The following is a 19130-nucleotide window of genomic DNA, read 5'->3' as shown; positions in this document are numbered from 1 at the left end:
TATAAAAGGACTTGAGAGGCCAAGTAGGGGACAGTAAGACTACACAGAGATTAGAGATGTAGGAAGCCACTACCACCCCCAGGACGAGAAGGTCAATAGCATGAGAGGGTGTTACCAGGGCCTGAAGTTGGGCTTTCCAATGGGAGACCAGGAGAGGGGCTGTTGGGCAGGAGGTGGAGACACAACTGCCACAGAACACTCTACCAGAGACGGAGAGAGAGAGATTGAGAGGAAGACACACAGAGGGAGGGAAGGAGGGGGAGAAGGAGGAAGGGAGGGATGCACAGACACACAGAGAGAAATACTTTGGCTTCTCTCCTGCTCCTTGCCCCAAATCTTCTTTTAGTGCCTCCCTCCAGCTGAACTTATCAGGAAGCCAGTTGACAAGGGAGCCTGAGATATGTAGGTTCCCGCAACACAGAGCAGAGTAGAGAGAGGGCAGAGAATAAGTCTAACAGCAAACAAGCAAGCATCCAGCAATAACATCTAACCTCTCCAAACTTACCCTTTAAACTTAATAGCAAACAGATTTACCAAAATTGTTTAGCTTATATCTATACAAATAAAGCAACGTGAATACCTGATTAATGGAGCAAAAAGCTAATAAGCCTGGATTTTTTAGTCCTTGATGGCTCTGCTATACCATATCTCAAAGTTAAGCAGAAAATCAGATTAAGTCATTATCAGGACAAATATTAAATACAACTTTCTGCTTTTTTGATATATGTAAATCAGAAATGTAGAAAACTCTACAAAAGGAAAGAGCCTATTCAACATTCATTCGCTTATCCTTTTAGTGCCAGGCTCTCTGCTATGAGCTGGGATAGGTCTAAAACATCAAACATTCCCTCTTTCCCATTGCTGTCTTTCCAATTTTTTCTAGCTGTCTTTGATTTATAACTGTATCCATGCCTAGAAATCTTGTGTGCTCCAACTTTGAAATCTTAAACTCTAATGTCCTACTGTCTTCTATCTTTCCAGCATTCTCATTCTTGACATTTAATAATGCATCAAAACTTCCCATTATCCCGCCCTTTTCTCCAAACTTGTCAACTACCATCTTTTCCCACATCTTTTCCTATAATCACAGAACCAATGGTCCAACACTCAACCACTCTCTTACTTCAGTGAATAACAGGGTTTTGTTGTTTGTTTGTTTTCCTAATTCAGTGTCTGAACCCCCTCCCTAATTGGGGGAAATCCCTACAGTAAGAGTCTGCTGGGAGGTAGGGACTCATTTCCAGTATGGAAGCTGATGGGGCCAGGTACTTCTCCCTTCCTCCTGGAAGTAGAGATTGGACACATAAACAAAGATTAGCCAATTGGATGCTCCTGCCTGACACCTCAACTCTTGACCACTAGGGACAAACAGATAGCTTAGCCTGTGTTCATGGCTGCAGAATCCAGGCAAGGCGTGTCTAGAGGTAGTGGGAGGGAGGTCTGGTGGGAGTGGGTCCCCTTTGGCAACAATGCCAGCCATTCCAGGAGCATGTCCTGGTCATTCATTCCTGTGTTGGCTGTCTGATCTCCCTTGGTTCCCATCTGCTTTTTAAGCCTGATCCTCTAAACTTCTCTTTGATCTATGAGCTATTCATTATTGACTAAAGTTAATGGTTCATTTCTGCTACTTTCAACCAAATGACTGATACATTTACCAATGATTCATCTCATTTGTTCCTTTGTCATTCTTTTCACCTCTCTAAAACTCTAACTTTTGCTTATTGACTCTATCTCCATTTTTTGCTCCCACATTCTGACTTCGGATCAGTGTCAGGAAAAAAATCACTCTTTAGACTGGAAAAAATTCATGATCTGAGGCCTCAGCTATAGGCCTTCTAAGAATACTTGGCTCTTTATCCCATTCCCCAAAGCAACTACTTCACTTCTTAGACATTTTTCTCAAGTTCCCCCTCCATCATCTCTTGCCCTCCTCATTCCCCAGTACTTTCAACAAATAATTTAGTCATCTGCTTCAGAAAATAGAGACCATGAGACATAAACTCAATTGAATAATCATTGCATGAAAGGTTACAGCTATAATAAGTGTATAACTACTATCTTTTGCTTGTCTTTTTCATCTTAAGATTATTTTCATAAAAACAATTCCAAGTATTTAAACAGACCACATAAACTTTTTCCGCCTAGAGAATGTGTCAATGTGTGTGTATATATGTACACACACATACACACGTATATACATATATACACATATGTGTGTATGTGAGTCCCACATTGTTTCTTTTTCTTGAAATAAACCCTTTCCTTTTCCATTTATTTATTTTGTGTTATAAATGGAGCAGCTATATTTGTTCTTCTACAACTGATGTTGTTTCCTTTAGGTTTATTTCCTTAGGGTATATTTCCAAAATAGAATTAGTGGGTTAAAGGGTATGAATAGTTTTTAAAGAGCCTGCTACATGTTGGAAAATCATTCCCCAGAAAGATGCAACCCTCCTGCAGTGAGAAAGCACATTTTGTTTTCCCACGGTGGCCACGCAGCCCTGGCTCCATTGGACATTATAATTTTTATTTTTATTTTTTCTCCCTTGTTTTCTATTCCATCTTTCTATTGGCTCATAGACTCTTTCCATGAGACAGTGTGCTATCTCTTGTTCTGGATCACCTTAAAGGGCTACTAAATGAATTCTACTTGTTAATTTTTACACTGATGTGCTTGCTATATTTGAATAGTAAAGCTTTTATGAGATGTCTTTGTCGCATTTGTCTCCTTTCCCCTGTTAATTTCTTTCAAGATTAATTTCAATACACTGTGTGTACACAAATTTTAGTTTGACTTCACCTATTCAATCATATATATCGCATCTATGGTCATAACCTATGCTTATCAAGCATCAAAATTTATCTCTTTTCCACAGCTGGATTAAATTTGGCATTCCATTTTTCCAAAGATTTTTTTCTTTAATAGATTGGTATTAAATATTTAACTCTTTGACCCATTTGAAGTTTACTTAAATAAATAATATGAAGTACACACCCAAGTTAACTTTTCTCCCTACTATTCTTGCTTGTTTGACCACATTTATTAAACAGTGATTTATCCCCTACTCCCATTATCATCATTTCTTTTTAACTCCTGACAAAGATTTTCAATCCAATATTTTTCACCATGCAGTCAGAGGTATGAATTATTGTAGGAAGATAATTCAGGCCTGAAAACCCTGTGAGAAGCAGGAATTGGGTTTTCAAAAAACCAACTGGTGAGCCCGTGGGAAGTCAGGGCCAAAAGGGATTTTTAAATTATTTGGTTCAACCTCTCCCTCTAACACAAATGAGGAAACTGAGGCACAAATGAATTAAAGATGGTGCAAGTCACTGTTCTAAGGTCAGTGGGAAAATATATAGAATTAAGGCATGAATTAATTATTACTTATAATTATAAAAATTAATATATATGTAATATATAAATATATAATAGTATTAATTTGATTAATAAGAAACTAAAGAGATGGATTTCAGATGAAAAATGCATATAAGCATTAAAAATACCACTAATAAAAATATATAGCTAATAATAATAATAAATAAACAGCTGATAAAAGTATACAGCCGGTAATAATGGTTGCAACTATTAACTGAAGGTCTATTATGTTCCAAGAGCTATGCATCTCTTTGAAGTCCACAGCAACCTTACAGGGTATGTATTATTATTCCCATTTGCATCCTTAGTAATTTGCCCAGGATCTGCCACCAAGCGGCGGGAGCCAGCTCCCAGCTCTATTTCTGTGACTTGAAAGCTTTTTCCCTCTATACAACACTGCCTCCCAGCTACCCAATGATAAAAGCCTGGGCATGCCAAGTGCCCACTAAAGAACTCACTCCATTAAGATAAAAACCAAGCTGCTACTTAAGTTCACTTGAAACTGGTTAAAAGAGTTATCCCAATTACTAAAATTGCACGATTTGGAACAAATCAAGTGACCACTTTAGAACACAGTGTACTCAGCTGAGGGCAGTTCCCATGGTAGTGGGCAACATGCAAGATGATCTCTGAAATCTCTTCCAGTTTTAAAAGTCTAGGATTTTCATTTCTGCTGTCCACTTTTCATTCTTTCATGCGTAACAAAAATAGTACAAAATTTTTAAAGCAGTGCAACCCACTTTTTACTCAATTAACACATTTTTCTATAAAACAATTTAGGGCTAATAAAATCCTTCATAGAAATTAAGTTTACTATAGCCATGAAAGAAAAGGAAAATAATAAATTAATAAATATTTTGTATTTATACAAATAAAATACAAAATTTTCATACTAACATATAATGTTTAAAAAAGGCATTTTTAAAAAGATTACTTTTATGTAAATTGGTGCAACCACTATGGAAAACAGGATGGAGCTTCCTCAAAAAATTAAAAATAGAACTACCATATAATCCAGCAGTTCCACTTCCCGGTATTTATCTGAAGAAAATAAAATTCAAAGAAAACTAATTCAAAAAGATATATGCATTCCTACATTCATTGCAACATTATTTACAATAGCCAAGCTGTGGAAACAACATAAGCGTCCATCAATGAAAGAAAGGACAAAGAAGATGTGGTGTGTGTATATATACATATATATAATGGAATGCTGCTCAGCCATAACAAATGAAATCTTGACATTTTCGACACCACAGATGGATCTTGAGGGTATTATGCTAAGTGAAATAAGTCAGACAGAGAAAGACAAATACCCTATGATTTCACTCACATATGGAATCTAAAAAAACAAAACAAACGATCAAACAAACCTAAACTGATAGATACAGAGAACAGAATGGTCATTGCCAGAGGGGAGGGAGGGTTGGGGAATAGGTGAAATGGGGGAAGGAGGTCAAGAGGTACAAACTCCCAGCTAGAAAATAAATAAGTAACGGGGATGTAACACACAGAATGGTGACTACAGTTAATAATATCGTATTGCATATTTGAAAGGAACTAAGAGAGCAAATCTTAAAAGTTCTCAGCACAAGAAAAAAAATTTTGTAACTTTCTATGGTGACAGATGGTAACTACACTTATTGTGGTGATCATTTCACAGTGTATACAAATATCAAATCACTATGTTGTACATCTGAAACTAATATAATATGTCAACTATACCTCAACTTAAAAAATGATTATTTTTAATACAGTGGTGGTATAAGGTGATCTGGGAGCATAAATTCTATGTTTGACTTAAGGTTATAATAATAATAACTGTAAGTTCAGTGAATTAACAAAGAAAGGAGTTTTATTTAACTAAACTGTAATGGCTGGGTCAAAAAAACTAGATTTATTAATTCCAAGCCACTAATGCTACAACTTCAACTGTATTTTTAGTAATAACTGAATAAATGGTACTTTTTGTTTAGATTCTTTTCACAGACTGTAGTGTAATATTCATGTTCAATGGCGGCATATGTTAGATATTGGGGCAAACCAGAGTAGTCCCTACAAGACCCTAGATCTGGATAGAGTCTCCCTCTGAATAGAAACAGAATTCTGAAATCCTTGCAAGAATATACAAGCTATTGCCAGTGACAAGAAACTCAGCCTTGCCCAGCTCCTGGGTTATTCCAGGTCCAGGGACGCAGTTCAGGATAAGCGCTTCCGTAGCTGTCTCTTAAATGTTCCACGAAAGGGGTCTAAAGGATTTCACCTATCGATAAGAAATAGAAATTAAGATATAAAAGAAACGAGAATTTTTAAAACTAACTAAAGTCGTATTATTGAATGAAAATAGGAAAACAATTCTTCTCCAGAGATTTCTAAAAATAAAATCCTTCGGACTGGTTAAGAATAGACATCACACCTCACAAAGTGCCTCTTCATGTTTGTGATTCTGTGAGTTTCTGGAATTTTTAAAAGTCTACATTTTCAATTCAAAATTCTTAACAATTGGACATACTGCCAGAAGAGGGCACCCTTTCCAACAAAACCAAGTCCGTTTGCTAAACCCCTGATACGTAAACAAGTATGTGAAACAAAGTACTGTGTCAACTTCAAATTGTCAGTAGCAATGCTTTTTTAAAAATTAGATTATATTTTTAGTAAGATATATGTTCATAAGTATGTGTTATTTTTATATACGCAATTTAAATATTTTTAGTAAGATACGTGTCCATAAGTATATATTATTTATAAATACGCAATTTAAAGCACATGAAGGAAAGGAACTCCTGCATGCCCAGCATAAAATATAGGAAATAGAAAAATTCCTGTAACTTGGAAGCTCCTGGGTGCTTCTGCCAACATATCTTCATCTCTCCTCCTCCCTAAGGGAAGAATTTTCTTGAATTGTGTGTTTATAATTTCCTTGCCTTTCTTTATAGTTTTATCACCTACATATTGTTTAATTCTGCTCTTTTTTTTCTTTTTTTACCCTTGATATAACTATTGTACCATATGAATTCTTCTGTGACTTGCTTTTTTGGTCAATAGTAAGTGTTTAAGATTCACCCATACTGATACATGTAAATAAAGTGCAGGCATTTTCAGTGCTGTGTAGTGTTCCATCTTATCAATATATCACAAATTATTTCTTATTGACTATGCTTCTGGGATTGGCTTTTTATTTTGTTACTATTAGACGTAACACTGTTGGATGCTCCTTGCATGGGCCTCTCACCACACACGTGCAACATTTCCTCCAGGACAGGAGTTAACCGACTGCAACCTACGGGATAAATCCAGCCTGCTATTTGTTTTTGTACAGCCCGCAGGCTGGGAATGATTTTTACATTTTGAATAGTTGAAAGAAGAAAAAGAAAGAAAAGAGTATTTTGTGACATGTGAAAATTACATGAAATTCAAATTTCAGTGTCTACCAATAAAGTTTTATTGGAACATAGACACACCCCTTCAGTTCCATGTTGTCTGTGGCTGATTTCCAACTACAGCAGCGTGGTTGAGTAGCTGTGACAGAGATCTTCTGGCCCACGAAGCCCAAGTATTTACTATCTGGATCTTTACAGAAACAGTTTGCAGACTCCTGCTGTAGGTTATATATCTAAGATGGAAGTGCTGAAGCATAGAGTATGTACACTTTCAATTTCACTTGTTTCCAAGGTGACTCTGCCAATATGCACTCCCACCACCAGTGTATGAGCATTAACATTCTCATGGTGGGGACGGGAAAAATAGATAGGCTATAGAAATACAGAAGCTACTTTTCTGTATGAGTTGTGGTAGTAATTTTCAACCCTTTTGCTGTAATTGCAATAAGCTATTAATAATAATTTTGACAGTATGTTGGCTAACCTTGGATAGTCTTCCTTAGTTTAAGACTGTCAGTAGACAAGATCCTGGAATAGTGATATTTTCTAGACCACATCTTCCTGTCGTACCTTGACCAAGACCATGCCCTAGGGTTCCCAGCTCCTCCGTCTAGAGGGTTTCATCTGGCTAAGACTATTCACGGGCCTCCTACAAAACCAGGATGGTACAACGTGAGTTGAGTGTAATTGGCACAAATGCCATGTGCTTGTGCATTTATCCTGCAATCTTCTGCTTGTGAGATCTAGAACAAGCTCTAAAGTGCTCAGGTCCAGGCCATGCTCATTATAACTGGTGTGTCTTCATGCAGCAAGTACGTTAACATGTGGCTACTGAGCACTTGAAATGAGGCTAGCCGAAACTGAGATGTAATGTCAGTATAATATGCTCATCAGATTTCAAAGACTTAACATGATAAAAAGATTGTAAAATATTAGTTGTTTTTAGTTGCTAAACTCAGGTAATTTATTATCCAGCAATAGAAAACTAATATAGTAAGAAAAAAGAGGAAAATCAGATATTTCAAGATACTTATAAGTTATTTTATTAATATTCACTTTAATATTTGTACTGGCTTGGCCAACACAATTTTTTAATCTATGTTAAACATATAAAACAACTACCTTCAGACATTTTAAAAAGAGCTGTTTTAGTTCTGGAGATGGATGGTGATGATAGTAGCAAAGTAACGTGAATGTACTTAATGCCACAGAACTGTGTGACTAAAAATGGTTAAAATGGCAAATAACATTACGTATATTTTACCACAATAAAAAGGGCTGTTTTTAATAGTTATTTTCACTTTCAGAGAAGAGAATAGTATTATTAGTTTGCATAGTAGAAATAAATAACCATTAATGCAAGAAAAACCATCATTTATTTTTACTATTCCAGGAAATCTTTATGGCTTAACAGATGGCTGCAGGATTAATAATTGAATCATAAGCTGTTTTGTTTGCTGTTTGGGTTTTCTTTACAAAAGCCATTGAAAGAGCAGTTTTGCCTCTTTGTCTCAATGCCTGTCTAACACTTTTACTAAAAAGAAACAAATTGGGGTCGGCCTTGTGGTGGAGTGGTTAAGCTTGCATGCTCCACTTCAGCAGCCCAGGGTTTTGCTGGTTTGGATCCTGGGCACAGACCTAGTACTGCTCATCAAGCCACGCTAAGGCGGTGTCCCACACAGCACAACCAGAAGGACCTACAACTAGAATACACAACTATGTACTGGAGGGCTTTGGGGAGAAGAAGAAAAAAACAAAAAAGAAGATTGGCAACAGATGTTAGCTCAGGTGCCAATCTTTAAAAATAAAAAGAAACAAATTGCCTTCAATATGTAAATAAATGTGCTTATGCGTAAGAATAGACATCGCCTGTAAGAATGTGAAACTCTAGAAGGAAAATCCCTTACAAAGCACAGTCCATTGACTTTCATCAAGGCAAAATGAATATTTCAAAACAGGATGTTCAAAAACATGCTAGATATGAAGCCAAGACTAATGCAGGCTTCAGACATGAGAATTTTGTTGAGGACAGAATATCTGAAGTTTAAGAAGAGGCAGGGTTTGCAGGTGTGGCCAATGCCCAGCTATCAGCTATTGCTCTGGATAAAGTCTAGCCAGGCCCATGCTCCCCAAGCCTTGCTGATGACCAGAATCAGAACTGCAGCTTCCTGAAATGCAAAGTCCTAAGCTCCACTCCATAAAACCCAATGGTCCAACCATTCAGGTTTCGAGTGTGTGTGTGTGGCTGTGCATGTGTGTGAGTGTAAATGTGTGTGAATGAGAGAGCTCTTTTAAGATCCCCAAGTGATTTCGGGTTGTAATCACTGAACCAAGAGGCCCATAGCTTCTTTCTTCTGTCAGCTGGAAATCGCAAGCAAAGACCTGGAATTTGTGTATTCTTTATTCCAGTGCAATTTCTGAGCTTTCCTTCTTTCTACTCAGCATTTGAGAAAACTCACCATTTCCCCCAAAACACCTGCCTCCTCAGCTCTGAGGACACACACTCCTTGGTTGTCCTCCCACCGTGCTGGCTGTGGGTTCTCAGGTGTCCCTGAAGATTGGGGTGCCCCAGAACTTAATCCTTGGATGGAACCCAAGGGGGCCAAGTTCACACACAGCCCATTTGGCTTCACCTCAAAGCCTCTTCTTAACTATGGATTTTTTGTTTAATTTATTTTATATTTCTATCCACGTTATAAATGTCTATAGTTCAAAGATTTATACATAATTCTAAAAGGTTTGTTATGAAAAACAGCAGCCTCTACAACTACCACTGTTTCCAACAATGCAACTTCATTCAACTCTTTTTTAATGAGTTCTTTTGTATTTCCCTCCATAGTTCTAAATAACATGCTTATATAGACACTTTTTTTTTTTTTACTTTTAAACATTATTTACTGATCTCTCACCAGGGAGATGGTGATTTCACGTCTTTTTAAACACACAGACACACACACTTCTCTCAAGATTCTGCCCTTCCAATATGTTGTAAATTTGGTTAGATCAATATTTAGAGTTTCCATTTTATAGCTATGTAGAATGCAAACACTGTTGACAGCTAATTCACGTATTATTAATTTTTCTTTTCTGTACAACTTATTTCCTTAGAGTTTATACTTACCTTTTAAAATTTTGCTTAAATTTCTAAGTACTTATTACTGCTTTATTCCCAATTTTTCCTCCAGTTGAGTAAATTTACTCTCAGTGCTTTCAAATATATCAGGTATTTGATCATTTTCAACTTTTTTAAGACTTTTTTTAGAGCAGTTTTATGTTTACAAAAAAATTGAGAGGGAGGTACAGAGATTTCCCACATACCCCCAGCCCATATACTTTCAATTTTTTGAAGCCATCTCTACATTCTGACCTGCTTCTGTCTGGATGGACTGACATCTAGGCCAATTGCACAGAGGTCATTCTGATATCTTCCTTCAATATCATCCTAGAGTTATCTTTCATTTTTTTCTCATAGATCATCTGTTTCTCAGACCCCATGTCTTCCTCTAAATAGGTTCATGCCCTCATTTGGGCAGAGAGTTCTGAAATTTCACTATGCTGTGTCTTAATGTGGGTCTCTTAGATGTACTTTATCAGGTACTCAGTGAGCCCTTTCAATCTGGAACCTCAGGTCTGGGAAATTTTCTTGAATTATTTCTTTGATTATTTTTTTTCCTCCATTTTCTCTGCTCTCTTTTTTTTGGAATTCCTAAAATAATTCTCTAATTTCTCATTTAAAAATTTTTTCTGGGCCAGCCCCATGGGCTAGTGGTTAAGTTCAATGCACTCTGCTCTGGCAGCCCGGGTTTGTTCCCAGGCACAGACCTACACCACTCATCTGTTAGTGGCCATGCTGTGGCAGCAGCTCACATACAGAAAGAGGAAAGACTGGCAACAGATAATAGCTCAGGGTGAATCTTCCTCAGAAAAAAAAAAAGAAAAAGAAAAGACATTGTCTTTCCAGGGTTTCCTTTAAAATTTTTTTCTTTTTCCTTCTCTTTGTTTTTGTTCTACTTTGGGGAAGATTTCCTTAGCTTTTTCTTCTGACCTACTTTGGGATATTTTTATTTCTACTATTATGTTTTAAATTACCATTAGCTATTTTCTAGTGCTATATCTTCTCTTACTTTAATCATCCTGTTATTACTTCATAAATGCAGTTTTTCCTTATCTTTCTCAAGATATTAATCTTGCATTTTTTTCACATTCTCTTTCCTACACATAATCTCTTTCATGTAGGTTGTTTCCTTTCTCTTGTTCATTTATTTTGGTCTCTGTGTTCATATGGGAGGATTTGCTCAAATCTGGTGATTTTTGGCTGTCTTCTCATATTTAAGAGAGGACGTAAAAAACTTATTGGAAGGTCTATGTGCTATGTGGCTTCACTGTTAGGTGACAGCTGCCCATTCCACTGGGCTTCTTTCTTCTTGAGCTGGTTATATTTTCCAGCTAAGATTCTACCTCATTCTGGAAAATTGATTGGCAAGAAGCCTGAGGTGGTATCAATATTCAGCATATAAATTTTTACTTATTCATCCTATCTTCACTTTGGTATCCTAATCTAACCCATTTCTGAGGTTCCTCAGTCAAGAGACCCTCGAGGGAATAAAGCTCCAGCCCTCTGCTGGTGTGTGTAGTGATGGAGCAATCGTCTTTGGCATGGAGGGCAAGAAGTCTAGAGATCTAACTACTTCTTAGACTCTCAACCAATCTTTTTGATTTTAGCCCTACCTTTACTTTTACTTCCAGAAGTATCTGGGTCTACCAATTCCCGAGTCTTCGGAGGTTCTGCCTGTGAACTGGGTTGTTCCTGGCTGCGTCCACTAGTTTAGGATTCAACTCTCTCTCAAGGCTGCTATGCCAGTTACATTCTTCCAACTGCCTTCCAGCCTCCAAAATTTGTGGCTGTTTCCACCTCTCGCCATTCCCTCTGTTCTTGTATCTTCCTAAAATGTCCCTTTATTTCCATCTTGGCGTACTTTTAGAAGAGGTGGAGCAAATGTACGTGGCCCATGTGCTACTGTCGGTGCAAAGCCTCAATCCAGGTCTCACCATTAATAAAATGAATATTTTAATGTTTCTCTGTCAGACTGAGTCTCTGATGTGAGGTTGCTTGTTTACCTTTATGAGCCTTTTTTTATTCTGTATTTCTTGTTCATCTTAATACCTCCTGCATCTACATTTGCATGTATTAGATATCAACCATCAATGTTACATACAATTAAACCTCAGCCTTGTGAAAAACAATACGTTTTTAAAAGCTAATTTTATGGTTGAGCATAGAATTTTTTTCTCCATTACTAAAACTAAAAACTAATACAGCAGTAACCGCCCATCCACAGGGGATATGTTCCAAAACCCCCAGTGGATGCTTGAAACCATGGATAGCACCAAACCCTATCTATACCGTTTTTCCTATACATACATACATATGATAAAGTTTAATTTATAAGTTAGGCACAGTAAGAGATTAACAACAATAATTAATAATAAAGTAGAACAATTATGACAATATTCTGTAATAAAAGTTACTGTAGATCTTAGCAACCTCAGCATACAATCTGTTTTCTTTCCTTATTAAGTCAAGAATTTTCACCTTTTCCTTAAAGGAAGCACTTCACAGCTTCTCTTTGGCATATCCGAACTGCCAGCATCACTACTCTTGCTCTTTGGGGCCATCAGTAAGTAAAATAAGAGTTACTTGAACACAAGCACTGTGATACCATGATGGTCGATCTGATAACCGAGAGAGCTACTAAGCGACTGACCGGCGAGTAGAATATAGTGTGGGTCTGCTGGACAGAGGGACGATTCACATCCTGGGTGGGACTGCACAGGACGACAGGAGATTTCATCACCCTACACAGAACGGCACTCAATTTAAAACCTACAAATTGTTTATTTCTGGAATTTTCCATTTAAATTTTTGGACCACAGCTGACCATGGGTAACTGAAACCGAGGAAAGCGAAACAGCAGATAAGGGGGAAACTACTGTATATACATATATAGGAACAGAAAACTGTACCTGAACATTAAGACATAAAGCTAGGCAATGAGATATCTGACACACAGAAATGATAAATTTCATGGAAAACCTTTAATTATTTAGATGTCCAACTATATAATCATCTAGGCCATTAATTTGAAAAGGAGCCTGTCTAGAGTAAATTATAGTTGTCAAACCACATTTTAATAAGATTTCATCAAGTCAAACTATGACATAGTATTTTTCAGAACGTGATAATTACCAGGATGCCAGAACTGTGGGAATCTTTCCTTTGCGCTTTTTGCAGAAGTCTATCTGTGTGCTAGTGAGAGGATATTTTGAAAAGCAAAACATGAACAATTTAATAGTAAAAACCTTTCCATTATTTAAGGTACATGGTGCCTGGAGCTTGCTGAGAAACTATTGGTTTTTTTTTTTTTTTACCATTGAGAGGGGACTGAAAGACCTGATTGTCCCTCATCCAGCTGTGACCCAGGAGGAAATGTCGGATACGATCTGGGAACTTTCTCTGAACACTTTTGTCTTCATACAGTAAAGAAAAAATTCAAAGAGCTGACTTTTAAAATCCAAATGTTCCTTAATCCCAGCCATCCTCAAAGCAGATACAAGCCATTCCAGTATGGGTTAGCCTGCTTTGCTGCAGTAATAAAGGACCTCCTAAATCCCAGGGATTTGAAATAGCAGCTACTTCTTTCCTCGCCACATTGCATGGAGGTGGCTCTGGGTCAGGTGCTACAACTTGCTGCTTGTGTCTTCTCATTCCCAGACGGAGCTGAATGGCAGCACCCTGTGGGACATGCTGCCAGGTGGCAGAGGGAAGGAGAGCTGCCCGAAAGAGGTGGTGCCTATTAAAATTGTTCTTCAAATGGGACCTAGGTCTCATGTCTTCACATTCCACTGAGCAAAGCAAGTCACACGGCCAAGTCCCACACTGATGAGAAGGGGAAATTACTCCTCCAACAGGAAGTCCTTGCATGTTGCATGGCAAAGGGTGAATGCATAATCCTCCTATAAAGAAAGGGATGCATGACTCATCAAAAAGCCACATATACTCTCTACAGGTAGAACAGACACAGAGAGAGACAGAGAGAGAGAGAGTGCTTAAATCACTGAAGAAAGAAAACGGGATTAGAGAAATTGAACAATGCTTAGTGTGGGAAAGTTTACATGTTTAACTTTTTTTCTTGAATTAAACACAATGGTACTTTAAGGAATTTAAGGCTGGATTATCCACCTTAAATTATGATTTGTCTATTATCTTTGCAATATAATTTTATTTGGGACCAGTATTTCTTTTAGTACTACACTCTAGGTCTCCTTTCTATTATTATTGACTTCAAAAAGTACAAACTAGGGCTGGCCTAGGGGCATAGTGGTTAAGTTCGCACGCTCCACTTTGGCAGCCCGGGGTTTGTGGGTTTGGATCCAGGGTGCAGACCTAGTACCGTTCATAAAGCCATGCTTTGGTAGCATCCCACATACAAAATAGGAAAGATTAGCAAGGATGTTAGCTCAGTGACAATGTTCCTCGGGCAAAAAGAGGAAGATTAGCAACAGACATTAGCTCAGGGTCAATCTTCCTCACCAAAAAAAAAAAAGAGGGCTGGCCCGGTGGCACAGCGGTTAAGTTTGTGTGCTCCACTTCAGCAGCCTGGGGTTTGCCAGTTCAGATGCCAGGTGTGGACCCGTGCACCACTTATCAAGCCATGCTGTGGCAGCATCCCACATATAAAGTAGAGGAAGACGGGCACGATGTTAGCTCAGGCCTAATCTTCCTCAAAAAAAAAAAAAGAAGTACAAACTAAATTCTAAATTAATGCAGTGAGAAATAGAAATGACTGGGGTAAGAGGGTGGTAGACCAAAATAATCTTGATGAACAAGAAAAACACGATGTACCAGGCAGCTTCACTTGGAGCTAAATAATTTACCCAGTGGCTGCACAAACAGATACTGTAAGTAAGGCTGACTATTCAGTTGCCAAAACAGTGGTGTTTCAGAAACATCAGGAATTATGTGGGGCTTAGAAAAAAAAAATTCCCTTCCTACTAAGTTTCTTAAATTCAATACTTGGTAGAGATGCATTTTTTAGTGTAAGGCTTAGTTCCAAGCTGGAAGGAGCATACCGTCCCTTTAGAGGGTGTTGAACTTTTCAAACATGAACCTTTTAGAGGGCTTTATCCTCGCATATTCTGACGATGTGGTCAGGGCACACTTTGTGTCACCAAGGCACAGAGCAGTTCACTGACAGCACTCCCCTAAGTTCCCCAGCTCGTCAGTGCCTGGCCAAAGGCCCACAATACCTCAGGAAAAGACCCAGCAATGCTTAACTGGTCACCAACCGTCTAATGAGAATGAATGACTCATTCCCTGAGGTTTGGTTGTGACAGGTCAGGCGTGGGGGTGGGGGAACGTGTGCTAGAGAACTGGACACCATGTAAAGGAAAAAGAGAAGTGGAATGAGGAAGCCAGGGGAGGGAACACAAACCAGCCCCGGTGTTCAATTTTTAATGACCAGAAGCCTTAGTGGGAGTTCAAGTGAAAGGTTACTAACATAAGTAATGATTGAAAACTCGCCAATTTCACTAATTTATTTGATGAAAATAGGCATAAACAATAGATATTTAAATATTTTTTCACTGAGAAAGACCATTAAACTCCAGTTGGTCTGCAGAAATGTTTGCTGTTGGTGTACTTTGGGTTCATGGTCAGTAATAAGTATACTGATAAAGTTGATTGACACCTTATTTACTCATTCTCTCGTCAGCCTTGAAATTGGCGCTCTAGAGATTAGCGACAAGCAGTCCACTTTTTCTGGTTAAATTCAGAAATGCTAGCTTGTTTTAGAGAAAAGGTTTGTATAGGTATTACATCTGTGTGTTATATTGTTACATTCCATTTTCTGTTTTCTTCATGAGCGTAAGGGGACCCAAGGATTCATTCTTCAATGAGTACTTACTGAACATCTAATATGAACCAAGCACTGTTCTAGGTAGTGGGGACTCAGTCAGAAAAAACAAAAGAGTTTACATTATAGCAGGGTACACAGACAATATTAAAAAAAAAAATTCATAATATATCATGGCAGGAACTGATTAACACTTTGAAGAAAAATAAAGTAGGATAAGAGAGTGGGGCAGGTCCCATTTGAGGAGAGGCAACGGTGTGTTGGTGATGGCTCATACCAGTGTCATCAGAACTGACTTAAATTTTTAGGGATTTTGCTAGCCAGATATTAAACACAGCCATTATTACAAGTTAAGTTATATAAACGTACAAGTAAATACATTATAATAAAAACAAAGGTAAAAAATACTCAAAATTCACCATTTTCTATTTATTTTACCACTTGTTCCTATTATTTATGCTCTTTAAGTTATTTACATCTACTGTATCTCTGTGTTGGAAACCTCACACAATGGTGTGCTACTCTGCATCTCTTCCCAGCTCCGTCTTCAGTGATGTCACACTGGGGACTTGAAACCAGCCAAGGTGAATGAAGGTATTTACACCACGGAAACTGCAAATACTACAAATCATGTTTTTTTTTTTTTTTTATCCCAGAGAATTAGTTGTTAAACATTTACTGGCACTTTATAGAAGAGAGTCTTTCTGATGAGGTGATATTTGAGCAGAAACCTGAATTAAATGTGGACATTTGTCCCTGGGATATCTAGGGGAGAGCAATGCAGGCACAGGCCTCAGACCAGCACTAGCTTGACATGTTCAAGGATTAGCACAGAGAACAGCCTGGTTGATGGTGATGAGTGAGAAAAGTGGCTGGAAATCAGGGCAGGGGACAGTTTAAGAAGAACTTTGAAGCCCATGGTAAAAGATAGTTTATATTCTAAGTATATTATGAAGCCATGGGAGAACTGAAAACAGGAGAGGGACGATCTGACTTCTATTACAAAGAATCACTCTATTGTATGGAGGAGAACAGATTGTTCTCTCAGGTGGTGGTTCGAAATTTCATGGAGTGATATCTAAGAATTACTCCTTGCTTGTTAGAAATACACCAGAGCCATCGATATTTGCAACCATCCTAACATTTAATCACAGACGACATAGAAAGTATAGTTGTGACTGTCTGAGGGCTCATCCCTATCCACTTCTCTTCTCCTTCCAGGATACACGGGTAGTCTACACTTCCCACACTCTTGCAGTGAAGTGGGTTTGTATGATGAGTTCTAGCTAATGAAATATGAGTGGAAGTGATCCATGCCACTCCCAGGCAGAAGCATTTAAGAGCCATTGTGTGACCTCACACTTTTCTCTTGCTCTTTCATGGTGATGGTAGAGGCCACATCTTGAGATGGAGGAGCTACAAGACGGAAGCAGTCTGATTCCTGAGTGACTGTGTGGAGTATAGCATCCACTGACTTACCCTGGGCATGTAACACGAGCAAGAAAAAATATATATATTTGTTTCATTAAGTCCTGAGATTTAGGGATTAATTTATTACTTCAGCTTGACCTAGCCTATCCTGACTAACACAGGATGTCACAATAGTAGAACTTTGATCATAACGGCTAACATTTATTGAGTGCTTACTCTCTGCCAGGCACTCCACCAAGCATTTTACATGTATTTCTTATTTAAGCCCCACATCACCCCTATGAGCTGGACACTATTACTGCTTCCATTTTAGAAACAAGGAACTAAGTTCAAGAGAGAATAAGTGACTTGCTCAGAGTTCCCCAGAGAACAAAGGGGGGGGGGGGGGGTGCCAAGGTCCAGCCCTTACTCTAGAGCCTTCCTTTTTCCTACATGAGGAAAGAAAACACCCTCCCAACGTCATTCATTTCTTCACCCACTTATCGGGCACTTACAGTACTAAGCTCTGAGTAGGCAAAGATCAATAAAACACCATCCTGTCCTCAACGAACTCACAGTCTAGTGAGGGAGAGACCGTGAAGAGAAAACTATGATGAAATGCGTTCATAGGCAATACAAGAGACAGAGAAACAGGCTAACAGACACCATGGGAATGCAATCAGCAAAGTCCAGACAGTGGGAAAACCTATAGGACAAACAACCCAGGTTCTGCAACAAATAAATTGTGAGGGAACTGAGGCAGAACCTACAGATTAAAAGAGATTCTAAAAGACTTATCAACCAATGGCAAGAGTATTTGGCTCTTGATTCAAGCAATCTGTAAACAAACAAACAAAAAATGAAGACACTTACTAGACAGTTGAAAATTTGAATGCTAAATGGACATTTAATGATATTAGGGAATTATTAATTTCAACTTTAAAAAATTTAGGTGATATAATGGTTTTGTGGTTATTCTTAAAGTGTCCTTACCTTTTAGAGATACACGCTCAAATATTTACAAATGAGATGACATGATGTCTGGAATATTCTTCAAAGTATACAGGAGAGGGAAGCGGGTAGATAAGACAAGATTGGCCATGGATGATCAGAGTTGACCTGGGTGACGGTTACATGGGGATCAATTTTAGTAAATATTTAAAACTTTCCAAACTAGAAACTGTTCCTGGGCTGGATACAAAGGATCTGGTGGAATTGCTGACAAGGTGTTTGGGGAAATTGAGAAGACTTCCAAGGAAAATGGGACATCCATGTGTGAAACACTTCTCAGGCAGCAGGGGAGCACACACACACAAATCAGATTATTTTGAGCATCACCTAACGTTATCGATGCCAGAAGTGGTTAATATTTGCTTTTCGTCAAGATCTGGTTACTATTCACGTAGAAATAGGTTACCAGAGTTCACGGAACTTCCTTCTGTGGACATGTGTAGCACTGGGCAGAGTGGAACAGGAGACTGAACGTTGGATTAGAGTATCAGGAGACTGGGCACGCAAATCTTGGCTCTGTCATTGACCAGCTGTGTGTCTTGGAGAAGGGCTCTGAAATTTTCTGTGTTTCCATTCCCTCATCTACAAAATAAGGAGGTCTGAATTGTTTCCAAAGACCCCCTCCTGCTCCAACATTCTATTTTTCTCCACAGGCTTCCACGGACAAGAAACGTTAGTGGGGGTCATGTGTGGGAGCCTGCTGCTTCAGGTCGCTGTAGCATCATCAGGACCAAAAAGACCTCCAGTGCCGGCATCTTAGTTACAGGAGACCCTGGGAAAATCTCCTGCACATAGAGAGCCCCCTGATGCAACCTTGGACTGTTCTCTACTTCACCCGGGGGGCAGAGGGGAGGGTGAGATGAGAGCACGGCGCACTGTGTCAGACGGTACCTGAGATCTTGGTGCTCTTCACAGGTTGAGGGAGGAGAATCTACTTACGGCTTGTCAACTTTCTTGTGAAAAGTTCCTCTCAGCTTGAAAATCCTACTTGCTTTCTTTCCTCTATGTTGAATATTGAGACACCTGCCCCTTGCTGTC

Source organism: Equus quagga, chromosome 3 (assembly GCF_021613505.1).
Source record: "Equus quagga isolate Etosha38 chromosome 3, UCLA_HA_Equagga_1.0, whole genome shotgun sequence".
Classification (NCBI taxonomy): domain Eukaryota; kingdom Metazoa; phylum Chordata; class Mammalia; order Perissodactyla; family Equidae; genus Equus; species Equus quagga.
The sequence above is the reverse complement of the archived record's forward strand: the minus strand, read 5'-3'. Positions refer to the sequence as shown.